The sequence below is a fragment of the Falco naumanni genome, chromosome 2, assembly GCF_017639655.2.
Source record: "Falco naumanni isolate bFalNau1 chromosome 2, bFalNau1.pat, whole genome shotgun sequence".
Lineage (NCBI taxonomy): Eukaryota > Metazoa > Chordata > Aves > Falconiformes > Falconidae > Falco > Falco naumanni.
The window spans coordinates 68224841-68241332 of NC_054055.1; the positions used below are offsets into that span (position 1 = coordinate 68224841).

A 16492-nucleotide genomic window follows, 5' to 3' on the forward strand; every position below is an offset into this window, starting at 1 on the left:
CCTTCTGCAGTCTGTAAACACACAAGTATGCACCTTCTCCCTTTAGCTATAGTACAGGATGTGAAAACTACATGCTAGACAGCCTAGCAGTCTACTCTTTCAAAGAAAAAGAAGTGTTTTCCTTAGTTAAAGTTAACCTATAATCATAAGACACAATAGTGGATTCCATCATAATTTAACAGCCTCCTCTTATCATAATTTTTATTTCCGTGACAGCATCATACAGGGTTGAGCTATAGTTACTAAACTATTTGAAAGCAAAGCTTTGGAAAACACCAGCAACGTCACCCCTCATGACCAAGGTAGGTGACATTTTTGAAAATCTGAAGCTGAATCGACACGCTTAAGTACTTACTTTCCAATTAGAAAACAGAAAAGAACATACAACAATTAAAACATTTTTCAAACGTGTTTGCATAGCTGCAAGCCCCAAGATGACTTCAAAAAGAATTTAGGACATTTCAAACAAGTGGAAAGAAATGCAGCCCTTACAGTTCAAACAGGTTGTGACTTATGCAGATAGAATTGATGATTTTACAAGAAATAAGTCACTATACCCTTCAACCATTTTTTTCCTCTAAAACAATAATCCCATCTGACAACAACATGGGACAGTCTGAGCTTTGGACCACAGTCTCCAATAAACTGCCCTGGTTTCTGACTCGCATAAAATGGACAGATAGCCCACAGGTCTATAAACTGATGTAGCCACAGGGGGATTGCAATCAAGCATGTCCTGGAGGCCAGCGTTGTCAGTGTAATCTCTCTTTCCAATTTAGATCAGTTTATCTCAGCAATTGTAAAATGCTCTATTGTTACTATTCCAGGGGACATGGAGAACATAAAGAAATAGGACACCATCAATGCAGTTGGCTGATGTTGCCACCACACAGGCTCCACTTCTAAAAAAAGATTATTTTCACAACATAGGCAAGTTAAAATTCTCTATCAATATTACAGTATATTAATAATAAAAAAACACACATTAGGCTTAATATTTGACTAGTGACTGATGAAAAACTATTACACTTCCTATCCTTCTGAAGAAAAAAAAAATAAAATTGAATTGGCCCCTGCTGCAAGAGTTGCCAAGTGTTTCCCTGCGGTGTTGGGCAAGGACAGAAGCACAGGAAGAGACCATACATCAGGGCTGATGACATCAACTATACAGTCCTCCAAAATTCACTGAGGACAAGGAGCCTCAAACTACCCCATTTCTGTAATTCCAGTTATTGTAGATGTGTAAAACTGCCACTGTGCTTGAGAAACCATGTTATTTCACAAGCAGACCCCTTGCATGATGCAATTATGGTGGAAGTGTAGAGTAGCCAAGTTACTCAACTGGCATGCTCACAAAGAACCTATTTTAGTAAAGTACTCCAGGTTTTGCTGAATGAATAATGGGGCAAACATTCCTACCCAAGAGAGAACAGGAGTTATAAAGAGTCAAAATGCATCATATAATGGCAGCTGAACATTTACAGCTGTATGCATGTGTGTGGAGGGATTTCATTGTGCTGGTTTTTATCTTGGGTAGAATTTGGGTGGGGGGTGGTGTTTGGGGTTGGGGGGGTTGTGAGTTTCAGGTTTTGGTTTTTTTTGTTTTGTTTTATTGTTTGGGTTTTTTGGGGGGGGTTGTTTTTTTGTGGTTGTTTGTTTTTTTTGGTTTTTTTTGGTTTTTTTTGTTTGGTTTTGTTTTTGGTTTTGCTTTTTATGTGAGGAACTAGTATTAAAGTTCTTAACACTACTTTTGTATGGTTACATCATTAGACTGGTTCCGTCAAGGACAATAAGGTTCTCCCTGTGACATCTGCAGAGCTAAGATCTCCTTGTATGTGAATAAGGACACATTTGTTCCCCAGAAGGGGGGCTGTGGAATTAATAGTTCTTAAATGCTTCTGCAACACAGTTGTGTGCCAAACAAAACATTAGAAGCAAATGACATAACTAGATATGGGGAAAAACATAAGTAAAAACCAATAATATGGCCTTCCAAAGCATCTGAGTGTCCCATAAAAACTTGACATGCATTCAAAACATGAGATTTCTTTAGTGCACTGCTTATAGACCACACAACAAAAAGTATCACAGTCCCTATACACTCTAACATTAACATGAGTGCTTCACACCAAGAAAATAAAAACCATTACTGCAAAGAGTATACAACTTTCTAGAATGTTCCTCCTTAAACAGCTCAAAAGTCCTAGTGCTGAAATACAGTCTTCTCATATCCAATATAACGCCCCCACTTTAAAAAGCACCAGTGAAAAGCTCTGAAATCCCTATGCAAAGGACTGTAAATTTACAAAACACAACAGTCATTTCTCAGTACAAGACTGTTTCACTTTAAGAAGTATACGTATAACTTGGTTTTTAGCTTACCATATCACTAAGTCATTTGCTTTACTTTTATGGCAATCCAACTTGCAACTACAGTTTTTAAAAGCAACAAAAAAAACCCCCAAAACCGACACCACACTAAATGAGCAAATAAACAAAACGCCACAACCCAGACCTTCATAAGGTAATTCTGCTATTAGCTATGTTACCAATCCAAACTTCCAACCCCTTTTAATCCAGCATTTCCTTCATTGCTAGCAGTGGCAGTAAACTAATTTATTTTACCAACATAGTTATAACATTTCAGCAAATACAAAATACTTCAGGTATTTTCAGTGGCTTTGTTTCTTCCTTCCAGTTTAGGTTTTGTTAGGAGTCCTGTCTTCAGTGGCAGCTACCCTACTGCAGAAGCACACATGAAAATTTTCCTATACAAAAATACCCTTGGGAGAGAGGGGAAAAAACTGTAAAATCTGCCAGGCTAGGAAGGTAGTGAACAAAAATGCAGCTGAGGTAAAGTATAAGACAACCGTACTCAGAGCCTGCTCAGACAGGTGAGGAACATTAGCTAACCCTCAGCCAGAACAAAGGCAGACATCAGTGGAATATCTAGTACTGTAGCTCCCATATAGATGTTATCAGAAGAAAGTCCAGAAAGAAAAAGGTTATGTTGAATGAACTATCAATGATCCAAGAATTTAGCAATGCCAGAAAAAAAACAAGGACAACCACCTGCATCGTTTTGAACTAATGCTTAAAACTGAACCATGCAAGCAATACTTCAGATCATGGAAACTTAAATGTAAAGGAACTTAAGAGAATTTGTTCCTGCAGCTTGTAAATCTGCTAGTTATATTTCATGTGAAAATTTGCTCAGTCGATGTTATTTTAAATATCAAACTACATCCAGTTGTTAATACAGACCTCATTACCTTTTACCAGGCCTGGATTCCACAAACACCTACACACTCCATATAGGGCCTAATGTGTTTCTTCCACAATGATAAGTAAGAAAGGAACCATTCCAGTTCCAGCAGGCTACCTGAACTGGAATCCTCTCCTATAGCATGATGCAAGTTAGCACTCCCACTACTCCCTGGCCCAATGGGCTGAAAAGCAGCACCTTTTCTTGTCTTCAGGAGGAAGGCTCAGGGTTACATCAGGGGTACAGTTAGTTAGGATAGTGTAAACAGGAGGTATGGTTAAGCTTTAAAGATGCAGTGGGAAAGGAAGCAGTTGCTTGCCTTGTTCACAATTTAGTTTGCAAAAGCTAACATGGCTGAAAAATGACTGACAGTAATGCTTGAAATTTAATCCCTCACCAAGGGAACAAGCAAAAATTCTATTAATAGGAAGTGCCAATTGATATAACAGACTGTTCTGGAATTGGATGTCCTCCTAAGACATGCTGAAAGAAAGGCACTAAACTGATACAGAGGCTTTTACATGACACTGATGTACATAAACCACATAATTGCTACACAATATTACATAAGACATAATTACTATATACAATGTGTAGTTAATTGTCCTGGGAGAATGAAAAGCTAACTAATGACATGTCACTGTTTTCTCTAAAACTGGAAGGCTGAACAACCTCCCCTTCTCTGGCCCTGAGAACACTGAAAATCAAAATGGTTTCTGAACCCTACAGCATGTGTTGCTGGTGGGCCAGCTATCTGTGATGTCCACTTGGTTAATCTTTCACAAACTATAGCAAAATAGGCAATAGTTAGTCTTCTAATGTAACACAGTTGTGGAAAATAATAAAAAAAACCCCAAGTCTCTTTCCATCAAGGCCTTTTCCATAACAAGTGGATGAGCTTACTGTACTGTGTAACTAATGAAATATCTTGTATCAGATCTCTTCATCTGAAGTAAACCCTTAAGTCTGAAACTTGCTTATAAAGATGCAATCTCTGGTGAGCCTGCCTGCTGGTTCAGGAAGTTTGAAGCTTTGTTTTCACTTACAGTTATTTTCTTTGTTGCATGTGTGTGGGTGTAGTTAGGTTTGGTTTGTTGGGGTTTTTTTTTTAATCAGCCTAGATTAATAGTTTTGACATACAGAAAGATTTCAAAAAAGCACCTCTCTCTGTAGCTGAGATTGTTTCACTCTGTTCTTGGGGCTCAGTAAAGCAGCAAATTCAAAGACAGAACTCAGAAGGCATTAAAAAGAACAGAAATGTGAATTCAGATAAAAGCTTGTGAAAAAGAATACACCTTTTGGACACATTTTTTAGCTATTTCCAGTAGAACACAGCATTTTTGATACTTAAAAGTATGTATGTTTGAAAAAAACAGGAAAAAAACAAAGGCCAAAGTTAACCTAAACCAAGTGAAACATATTTCTAATGACTGCTACAGGAAAATTTCAAAATGCAGAGGTTTAAAAAGAGTAAACAAACTGACCCAAATTATGGCAAATCACAGCCCTCTGTTAAAACCCTTTCCATGCTTTGTTACATGGGCTATTTACTGGTGCTCAGACAAGTGGAGATGAATCACATAAAGGCCACCTTGTCTGCTTCTGCAGTTTAACACTTCAATACTGCATATAATGTGTGTCAATCCACCCCAAGAGACACATTTATATGGAAAGAGGTCACTGCACCAAAAATTATTGTAAGAATACTCCCCTCCTCTTTCAAAGAAAGTTAACCAAATACCTGTAGCGACCAAACATTCATCATCCTGTTATGCAGTTCTGAGGTGTCAAACCAATACCTGAGCAGAAAAAAAACTCACATACCTGGGCTGCCTAAAATTGCTGTTTTAACACAAGCCTGACAATTAATTTTTGTTATTTCACTATTAGTTCTGTAGTTAGCACATCCTAATGAAACATAAAAGCGATAGTTGAGTAAGTGCAAGGGACTATTTAATTTACTTTGCTGCACAAACTGAAAACAACCCACAGGCAACTGAAATCACCTGTGGGTCCTTTAGGGCTGTCAATTTTCCTAAGGTGAAAGCAAGGATGAGTGGAAGCTGTAAAGAATAAATGTGAACAAAGATGTAAATAAACAGATGCACTGCAAAGGAGGAAATTTTATTACATTTCTCAACCTATTCTCACAATTTAGTATTTATGAAAGAAGTATTATATGGTTTAAAATGTCCTGTTTTAAAAGTGAGGTAAAAAGCTGTTGAGGTGTCTGTGTCCCTTCTTTCTCTGCTCCTTTCTTTGAAAAGGAAAATCTGATAGCAACAAGCTCAAGTCAGGAAATACAAACAGAAGGTATCAAAAGAAGTGCAGTTCCGCTCATTAAGAATTATAAAAAACTATTAAACTGTGTCTGGAATAAATTAAATATTAGCACTAAGTACAGAATTAGATAGAACATTAAGTTTCCTGCACATGATGTAGGGGAAAAAAGTATGTTTAAAACTTAGTTCTACACTATGGGATTATTTTACAATGACAAACATTTTCTTCTCTGTCATTAACTAGGGTACAAAAAATAATAAGAAAAGTTAAACACTTTTAATCTTCAAATGCACCCCAAGATAGCAGAGCTGTCCACAAAGGTTTTGCAGTTTTAGCATCAACTCTGAGGAAAAACTGGAGCAATGAAGAAGTTCCGGAGAGTTACAGTTGTGCCACTCATCTGAAAGCACAAATTGGACAATCCTTGATAGCACTACCAAGTAGTCAGACAAACTCTAATCCTAAAGAAAAATAAAGAGGTAAAGATGTCCCCAAAAGACCTACACAGCATACCAGCAGATTATGGGTATGCAATTATTAAATGTTTTAAGGAAGATGGGAATGAAGAAATTTTTTTTTCCTGTATATTTTTCACTTCATGTGAGCTCCTGATTTAGGCCTACCCATCCACCAAAGCCTGCACCCCCGCTGAGCAGATGAACAACCAGCCAAGGGACAGGCCCAGCCGCAGAGGTGACTTCAAAGGCAGGCTCAGCAGACACCAAGAGCTTTTCTGGCAGGCCCCCAAGACATTTGTTCTTAGGTGCAAAAGCACTCTGTTTCTTTATGAGTCAACCTGGAGCAGGGGGAAGGGGAGAATAATTTTAGAGAAAACTGTGAGGGCAATACAGCCCCGTGGAATGGCTGATCATGTCGGACATGCTGGGCCCAGGCGCCACTGGCAGGACTGCCCAGCCCCAGCCGGCTTCCACGGGCACCACAAGTGTGGGTTTTTCAGGTGATACTTCTTGCTAAAACACAAGCGAGCTGCGCACCTTCAAAAAAAGCGCGAGACCAGTCTTAATTAACCAGTAATTTAGAACTGTATTAACTTCATCTTGATGCTACCCAACAGCCTGCCCTGCACACCCCAGACCCTCTTCCCCTCTGTATCGCCTGCCATTGTTTCAGGGCACAGCGCTGCGAAGTTTGGGGTTTTCTTTCTTCAGCTGGGTGCCTCTGACAGCTTCTGAGCAACATTGTTTTCTCTCGGCCCACAATATATCTGATATCCCAATCTCTAATACAACTGCTGCTACACTCGAGCACCTTGTATCTTACGTTACAGAACAACTGCAAACAGGAAACCTCAAGACTAGTTTAGTGGTAACGAATTTCTGCGTAGCTCCAACAGCACAAAAGTTAATCTTGTTTTTTGTCTTGTAAGTGGCTTAGACGTCTTTTTAAAAGACACACAAAGAAATAAAGGAGAATACAGATTAGAAACACCCAGAAATACATCCTTCCTGCTAAAGAGTCAGTACAGCACTTTACCATTCAACAGAAATCTCACTTTACAGATGTTTGTATAATAACATAAAAGGATGTTTGTAAAAAAAATTTCCCACCCAATGTTTTCATGAAGCCTACCACACAAAACAGTCTGCTCAGATGAAATAAGCAGGGACTGCTTCAAATGATCTTTTGAAACGTAAACTTGTCATTTAAGGAAAAGGAATAATTTTAATCACAAAATTAAAACTATTAAAACTCTCCTTGGTGAGACCCACCTATGTCTTGTGTGCAGCCCAGAGTCTTAGTGATGACTATCTCTGATGCCTGTAGGTGATGCCTAGGCCCTTTCCAGCTCTCCAAGCCCCACTCCAGCAGGAAGGTACAGCACCAGTGTCTAGCTGACAAGAGCAGTAGGGATGGCCTTGATGGTAGAGACTTTCAAGCACAACAAAAGCACTGAGTGCAATCCCCCAGCTCACATCTTTCTTTCTTTCTTGTAAGCCAAGGTCACCTCACAATCACAGCTGCCCATTATTCAGACTAATACAGCTTCATAATTTGAGGCATACGGCCTCAGAAAAAAGTTGAAGTTGTAAGAAGACGACAATGCCATCACAACAGTAAGACTCTGGAAAATATTATGAGAAAATATTAAAATTGCTAACATTTATATGAGAAAGTAGCTTCACCAAAGGCAAGTCCTGCCTGACCAACCTAGTGACCTTCTATGATGGAGCAGCTACATCAGCGGACAAGGAAAGAGCTATGGATGTCATCTATCTGAACTTCTGTAAGGCCTTTGACATGGTCCCACAAACAACATGCGTCTCTCTAAATTGCAGAGATATGGATTTAATAGATGAACTGTTTGTTGGACGAGGATTTGGTCAGATGGTCACATCCAAAGGGTAGTGGACAACGGCTCAGTGTCCAGATGGGGACCAGTGATGAGTGGTGTCCCCCAGGGGTCCTTACTGAGACCAGTACTGTTTAATGTCTTCATCAATAACGCAAGGGGACTGAGGGAACCCTCAGCAAGTCTGTAGATGACACCAGGCTGAGTGGTATGGCTGACACACCTGAGGGATGGGATATCACCCAGAGGGACCTGGACAAGCTTGAGAAGTAGGCCTGTGTGAACTTCATGAGGTTCAACAAGGCCAAGTGCAGGGTCCTGCATCTGGGTTGGGGCAGCCCCCAGTATCAGTACAGGCTGGGGGATGGAGGAATTGAGAGCAGCCCTGCCAAGAAGGACTTGCAGGTACTGGTGGATGAAAAGCTGGACACGAGCCAGCAATGTGTGCTCGCAGCCCAGAAAGCCAACCGTATCCTGGGCTGCATCAAAAGCAGCGCGGCCAGCAGGCCGAGGGAGGTGATTCTGCCCCTCTGCTCTGGTCCGGTGAGACCCCACCTGCAGTGCTGCATCCAGCTCTGGGGTCCTCAGCACAGGAGAGACATGGACCTGTTGGAGTGGGTCCAGAGGAGGGCCACAAAGATGGTCTGAGGGATGGAACACCTCTCCTGTGAGGACAGGCTGAGTTGGGATTGTTCAGCCTGAAGAAGGCTCTGGAGAGCCCTGACTGCAACCTTTCAGTACTTAAAGGGGGCTTATAAGAAAGATGGGGACAGACTTTTTAGCAGGGCCTGTTGTGACAGGACAAGGGGTAATGGTTTTAGATTAAAAGTGGATAGATTTAGACCAGGTATAAGGAAGAAATTTCTTACAGTGAGGCTGCTCAAACACTGGCACAGGTTTCCCAGAGAGGTGGTAGATGCCCTGTCCCTGCAAACATTCAGGGTCAGGTTGGAAGGGGCTCTGAGCAACCTGCCCTAGTGGAAGGTGTCCCTGTTCATTGCAGGAAGTTTGGACTAGATGACCTTTAAAGGTCCTTTCCAACCCAAACCATTCTATGAAAGTAGCACTGCAGCTAAAGGTACATCAGCCTGCTGCCTCTCTAGTGGGAGAAAGAGAAAGATGTCTGGGCTGTTACAAGGTAGGCTGCTGCAGCATTAGAAGAACACAAATCTGAGTTCTGGCCTTCTATAATTTATACAATACCACCCTAATTTTATACAATGTTGACTGTTTCATCTTGTGACCTTCATACAAGCTAACCTTCGCAATTCCATATATTTTTAATTTCATTAGTAATACTGCTATGCCACAAAATGTCCTGGTCTCTGTCAGTTCGAGGTACAAATGCTTAACCAATGTGACAGCGTTTAGAAGACATAATACTATCTTTCCTATTTATTTGGTAAGCACTCTGCTGTTTTGAGAAGCAAAGTTTTAAAAATATCTTTTGATGTCTTACTTGAAAAGGGTATTTCTATACCATTTTTGGAACAGCATGCCTGTTATAAAGTAAGCAGTATTCATTTTTAGCTTCTGACAGGTGATTTAAATTTAAAATTTTATTTCAAAGGACAAAAAGCTGGTTTTCTACAGAAACAAGCTGGTATTATAGCAACATATGTTAAAAGTTTTGCAATACTAGTTAGAAGCCTTACCTATGCTTAAAAGATAGGTAATGATAATAGAAGTTACAGAGAAAACACTCTAACTGGTCTTTAGCTAAGCTGTAACTGAGTATGGTCACCAACACACAGGGCAAAGGGCTTATCATAACCTGGCTGAAGTAGTTCCATAAACATGGGATGACTATTAAGAAATTGGCTAAAGAAAACCTTAAGGCATTATAAAAAAATCCAAAAAAACATATTTCAGCCTGTTTAAGGGGTTGTTTTTAAGAAATTTCTGTTTTTATTTTACTCAGAAAGCAGGACAAAGATTAATAAGACAGTACTGGCAACCTTCTAGAGACCAGACAAAAAACACTGAGATGATTTTTGTAGTTAGATGATTTTATCAGCACTTCATCCAACCCTGATGGTTTTTTTGGAAGAAGGTACTTCTCCCTATCTTGAAGGCTATACAAAATTGCATCTTTTCATGGCCTTTTATTATATACTTTCCAGAAAACACAAGGAGTGTGAATTATTAAGTTATCATCGTTGGTTTTAGTCTGCTGAAAGAAGAGGGGTGTGGTGGAAAGTTTGAATATAAACCAACTCCAACCACAGATGGCCAGCTAACATCCCTTCCCACCAACCCCTTCCTGCAGCCTTTAGCCCCTGCATGTTCATGCCATCTGCCTGCAACTTCCCTTTTCTGCATCTGTTGCTGCAAACTCCAACAGCAGGGCTCAGGCAGATGCCAGCTGCAGCTGCAGGTTCTCATGCTGCCTCTGTCAGTAGTCGATGCAGATGCAGCTACTGCGGATGACCCAATCTGCATGACTTCTTCCACTATTAGTGCAAAAAGCTTCCTCTTGCTTTATTTTGAAGGCATTGCCATCAAGACCAATGGTTTTCCATGTTCTAGACAGCAATGGCAAAACCCAGACTGTGCAGACAGGACATCTTCAGACCCTTTGGCTGCAAATGGCACGCAAAAAACAGGGAAGCAGCGGCTTTTTTGACCTATGTTTCTTGGTTGCAGAGTAAACACAACAGAACCCCAGCCGCTGCCTCACATTTAGATAAATACAGAAAGAGGGTCAGAAAAGAGCATCAGCTCACCTTTTCCTGAATTCTTTTATAAGTAGTTTCAGAAAAGCCACATAGGTAATAAACAGCTCAACTGCACTAAAAGCAACTTTTGGTTAAAGAGACCTCACCTTGCCTCTAAAACAACAGCAATGATGAATAGCCACATCTCCACATTGGTTTATGGGTGTTTCTACTAAGTCAGAGACACAGATAAGCTTAACGTTTGTTAGTGTTGCTCTGGATTGTTCTCTCTCCCTTCCTCCCAGCCAACAATATTTAAGCTTACCTATACATTTCAAAATACATGAAAACAAAAAACCCCAAACAAACGAAAAAAAACCCCACCCAAACATCAAGATAAAAAAAGAGGGGAAGGTCCAGGAAGAATGCAATGTACATTGATTGTATGCACAACACAAAATTACAAATCATTGTGCACCTACCAACCTCTTCACAGTCCCTTACAAAAAGGGGGTAGGAGGGAGCCAAGCCCACAAGCTGATAGAATAAAAAACCAGACACTCTACTGAGAGGACATTTAGGTAACATTATCTATATAAGACTGGTGAAACATGCTCTGTGGAAGAACAAATTAAGCGTATTGCTGTTCATGCATTTTCATCCTCACTATCAATACACCTTCCTTCTTGCCTTGAAATTAGAACAGCCAGCCACTCAGGATATGGTTAACACCATGAAATATATAAAGGATACACCCTTGAACTTCTTTCAAGATTCAAAAAAAAGCATTTGAATTATTTGCTTCCATTGCTGCTGCTTTTCCCCTAGCTCAAACATTCAATGGTCTGCAGGAACTGTACTTCACTGGAAGTGTTTGTACATTTATGTATTGTATAAACAATGAACAGTGCTCAGATGTAAGAAGTTTAACCTTGATCTCACACAGAAGGACAAAGCTCAGAATCACTGTGGATTGCTACGTTTTACTGCTAATCCCTTGAAACACTGCTACCTACTTTTCAAGGGATTTCACTTTAAACTGTCTATAAAATGCTGAAAATAAAATTGAACTGCTGACCTTCTGTTCCCCAAAAGAAAAATCATATCTTCACTTTTTAACTAGAAAGAGGAAGAGATGTTTGTTCAGTTCAAAAACGCATTTATTCCCAACCAAAGTTGTTTAAGGAAGGAAAAAAAAAAAAAGTACATTGTCCATTTCTAGCCAATGTTCACTTTAAAACGACGGAGTTACTTAAGACTATAAGTAATTTATCAATTGCTTTACAAGAAAAAAACAACATTCAATCTACCACATGACAGCAGTGAAAAATACATATATTAAAACAATTTTTAACTTTCTAGCTCACAGAGCACTAAGTAATTTAAAGGCCCTATTCAAGACACTGTTCCTGTGAGCTTTCCAGTTTACTGTAATGTCAAATACTGAATGAATTCTTAGACTTCTGGATTTTTTTATCAGGTCACCTGGGCCAGAATTTTTATCCAATATGAAAAAGTACATGTAATGGGGGCTGGGGCATGGGGTGAACAAGAAGTTTAACTAATTTAACTCTCAAGGTAAAGTTCCACAAATTTTTACCTGAATTTGGAGTTATTGAACACCTATTTCTTATATCTAGGAGAGTTTATCTGGCAAAAAACTTCTTTCTAGCAGCAGGGTCTTTGAATAATACAGGCAAAAATAATGACCAGGCACAAGATATCATTCTTGATTCTGTGCTTACATATGTAACCAAAGAGGTAGCTTGAAAGATACAGTGTTAGATTTCATTAAGCAGCAGCTAATACCATTAAATTTATTTCTGTATAAATCTGTACATCTTCTTGAAGAAGACTGAACCACAAGATCGTTACTCAGAAAGTTATCCTTTTAGTTTCCTTACAGGACACGTACCAAGAGAAAGCACAATTTAAATGAAGAGACACTCCTGGATCTTGTATGAGATGTAAGTGAATGCTGCAGCTTCACAAGTCTCTTGTCAGTCAGATTGACTGCTGTCAATATAAATGTCAATATTATATCTAATGCTATAAAACAGGGAAAGTATCAGCCCATGCAAGAAATGGCCATCCCAGTCTCCCCCAAAAGTTATTTGTTCTCCTTACATTTAACAACTCTTCAGTCAAGACAGGAATCCTTTATTACCACTCCCAAAACACAAGTACCGAGGACAGTCTACTCCTCACACTTTTCCAAATAAAACAGGTTTCAAACCAACCTGTCCCGTAGCTCTTTAAAATGCTTTAAAGTCAGAATTTGATTTTTTGGTTTGGAATGTTGGCAGCACTCTATTTCAAGCAAATTACTTCTTATATATCTTCTGCCAGTTCAAATGAGGTCTTCTTCCAAAAAATAGTTATTTGTGAGTGCTCTGCCACATGATTACAGCAGCAAGCCATTGTTAACTCCTCAAAGGAGAGGGGCAAAACTAAGAGAGAAGCACCATTCACCAAAGGGGGGAAAGGATGAAAGGGGAAACCCTTCCTGCCAGGTGTGATCCAGAGAAGAGAGGCTGCTGTAAGAATGTAAGGAAGATGTTCCTTATTCTGAACTCTCACCTTGCAGTTCAGGTGTCAGCTACTCTAAGACAGCTTACACAGACAACCTAAAAAGTTGTTCCACTACTATTACCCCAACATGACTTTCCACTGCACCAGAACTGCTGCTCAAAAAGATAAGCTTCTGAAAATAAACTTTTACTGGATAAAGGCTAGGAATATCTGACTTTTTCCACAGAAATAGCTACCCAAAACCATGAATAAGCAATTAGAAGAGTCTACATTTCTGGGAGCAAAATACACATTCAGTGGAGACCAACACTGCCTGGCAATGCCAGACTCTCATCCTCCTTTATTCCTACTCTCAGCTCCAGTGCTTGAACAAAACTGAATTTTTTCTAACTCTAAGCCTCCTCCTATTGTTTTATCTTCTGCCAGAAATTCCTCCAGAGCTCACATTTCTGAATAAAATCTCCCTGCAATAATCAAATCAATTCAAAATTAAGCATTTGGCTTTGGCTGCTACATCACATCCCCTTTCATCCAGAAATGTTATCTACACTTACACGAATGCAACATTCTATCCTCACACGCTAACTAAAACATTTTCTTCCTTACTCCCACCAGGTAATAATAAAATGCATCAACAAATGTGAAAGGGAAATAATAGTAGCCAAATAATTTCCAAACATGGAGAGAGACTGTGGGGATTCATATCTGTACTAGAACCAAAAATAAATAAAGTAAAAACAGGTTCAAAACCACAGGTCTGAAATTTGGAAGTTTAGCCACAGAGTTCTTGTTCCTTCTAGATTAATACCAATTAAAAAATTGCTATTGAGTTTCAATAAAAGTGACTATGCCATCATTATTTCATACACAAGTTTAGCCAAGTACCACACAAAATATTTAGCACTTGACATGTTCTTGTAGTACCTTAGTATCAGTTGTAGTCAAAATTCCAAGAGTGATGTGACACAATTGTGTTAAAAGTAATATTACAACAGAAGTAGACAATTTCTTCATTATCTAAACCAGACCTTACTAAAAGAAGCCAATAATGTTACCAAATCTGCATCAGGCCTCAATGAAAAAGGCTTTTTAATGAAAATTCATACACAAATATTGGGAGCTATGGAGCAGTATAAGAAAGGAGTGGCAAGTTACAAACCCTTGATTCATCAGAAGTAGGAGCAAGTCTATAAAAATCCACAAATTACCTCAAGGTTGGGAAGGAAATAGGGAGAAGGGGGAAACACATGCATCCCCTCTACATCAGGGAGAACTTACAGAAGAAGAAATCTCTTTTCCTTTCCTGCATCACAGAACCTCTGAATGTCTCAAGTGACCAATACCAAGCATTTTTATTTTATTTGTTCTTGATCTTAAGCTTCTTCTTGAAAATGAAGCTCTGAGGAATAGATCTTGGACTAAAGTGTTATTTGATGTCTTGTCCTTGCTCCTCTAGTGTGTAATAAATTTACGTTCAAAAACTCAACCTGAAACCAAGCTTTAGCTCCATAAAGGTAAGCAGCACCATATCATTGCATCAAATCTGCCCTCAGTTTTTGTTTCTCTTATTTTAAGGATTCTGCAGAACTAGTCAAGGTAGTGACTCTGGATGCAAAGACATCCAGCCACCACTTACAGGCCAGAATCCTTAAGCTGACCAGTGGCCTGCTTTGTGCCATTATTTTCCTCTGCTGACCTCTCTCCTGCCACCTTTTTTCCTCAAGAATACACAGCAGCAGCCACCCCGCACACAACTGGACATAAGCCCAGCACACATATGGGACACCCCTATTGTGGCCACATGATGATGCTACCAGTTACATGAGAAAAGGCTTACAGCTCAGATCAAGACTTCCTGAAGTTTCAGTAACTTACTGCAGTCAGAAAGTATGTTATAGCATCGATGCATCCAAAGACTGCCTGAAGTAAGCAGTCGAGAATGCAAGTTTTCATACTTTCAGAACCAGTTTTATAAACATACATATATAAACACACAAGGTTTGTAGTTCTAATCAAAGCATTTAAGTCAACGCAAGGATGTTGCGCCCTTTTCTGTTGAGATAAACGCTTGAGCTTACCAAGCACCCTGATCTTCATAAACCAGCATTCTCTCTAGTAATAATGGAACAGACCTTTCCAGATCCTACACAAATCCAGGGCTGGCAGAAAATACCATTCAGTAATCTTGAGGGAGAACTAAGAACGGAAAACTAATACTCTCACTGTTTAACCTTGAAAACAAATTCAGAGATCAAATATAGAGAGGTCTAACCCTCATTCAACAGCATTTTTGGGACTGGTATGTGATAACTTGAGAAGCCAACTTATCAGGGAATGTGCTAAGTGACAGACAAAGAGCTTGGCACAAGATAGAGAATTCAAAATCAGCCTCTTGGGGAAAATCTGGATCCCTCAGCTACCTGCTGCTTCAGGGAAAGGATCTCTCTGACATCACCTGCCATAGCCTGCTTGCATGAGAGGCAGATATTTAACTTCACATCAAAATGTGTCTGTTAAGATGTCTGTATTTCACATTAAGTATCTCAGGCTACAGGTAAATTTTAAAGGTTAGCAGGAAGAGGTAGAACAAGCAGTCACAAGGAAAAGACATGCTAAAAAACCCACAACTAACTAGAGAGGAAAAAGACACCCAGTGTGAGTAGGAATGACAGTAGCAGGGGGCCTGCTGGAAGGTTTATGCATACAGCTGCTGAATCAAAAAGCAGGATTAGGATTATTTAAAAGAAAGAAGGGAGGAAAAAAAGAGGGTGATGGAACAGGTAGAAAATTAGCTGCACAGAGGCTCTATTATAGGGAACAACTAAGAGCAGCTGACGCAAACAACAGCCTCTGAAATAAGGAGGGATAAGAGATGAAGGGGATCCCTGAAAAAAAATGGTGTGAAGAAAGGGTACAAAGGGAAGTGGAGGTTAAAACCAGGAGACTGCAAGCAGCCTATGATGTCTTAAAATTAGACTCGCAAACTTGAAATCAGGGAAAGAAAAACAGATAGAAACCTTTTATGATCTATATGCATGGGTTTGTATTACTACTGGCTTAAAAAATAAACAGGACAAGCTCATTTTCTCAGTACTCTCAGTTTAGTACAATTTAAGCTTTGTCACTACAGTGAAAACAGTAATTGTAATCTAAGATTAATTAACTGCATTATTAGAAACAGAACTCCACAAAAAGTATACCACACTAACATTTAAATATTTTCTGTTCTGTTAAACTCACCAAATTCAGCAGTTACCCGGAGTGCCCCTGGGTAACACATAAAACCATCCGCCAGAAATGAAATGAGATTAACTGTGTGCATAGTCTTCCCCCATTCATTAAAAGGCTGTATTTCAGCAAGCTGAACTGTTTTCTAATATCGTAATACATACCATTTGAATATGATGTTATATGGAGTTCGTTCAGAGCACTACTGAAAATACA

At 39.4% G+C, this 16492-nt stretch overlaps 1 protein-coding gene across 1 annotated transcript in view; it reads right to left on the bottom strand.

Annotated features, from left to right (window-relative positions):
• Nucleotides 1–16492, bottom strand: part of NCK2 (NCK adaptor protein 2) — an 88791-nt gene that overhangs the window by 33763 nt on the left and 38536 nt on the right. The window lies entirely within an intron of this gene.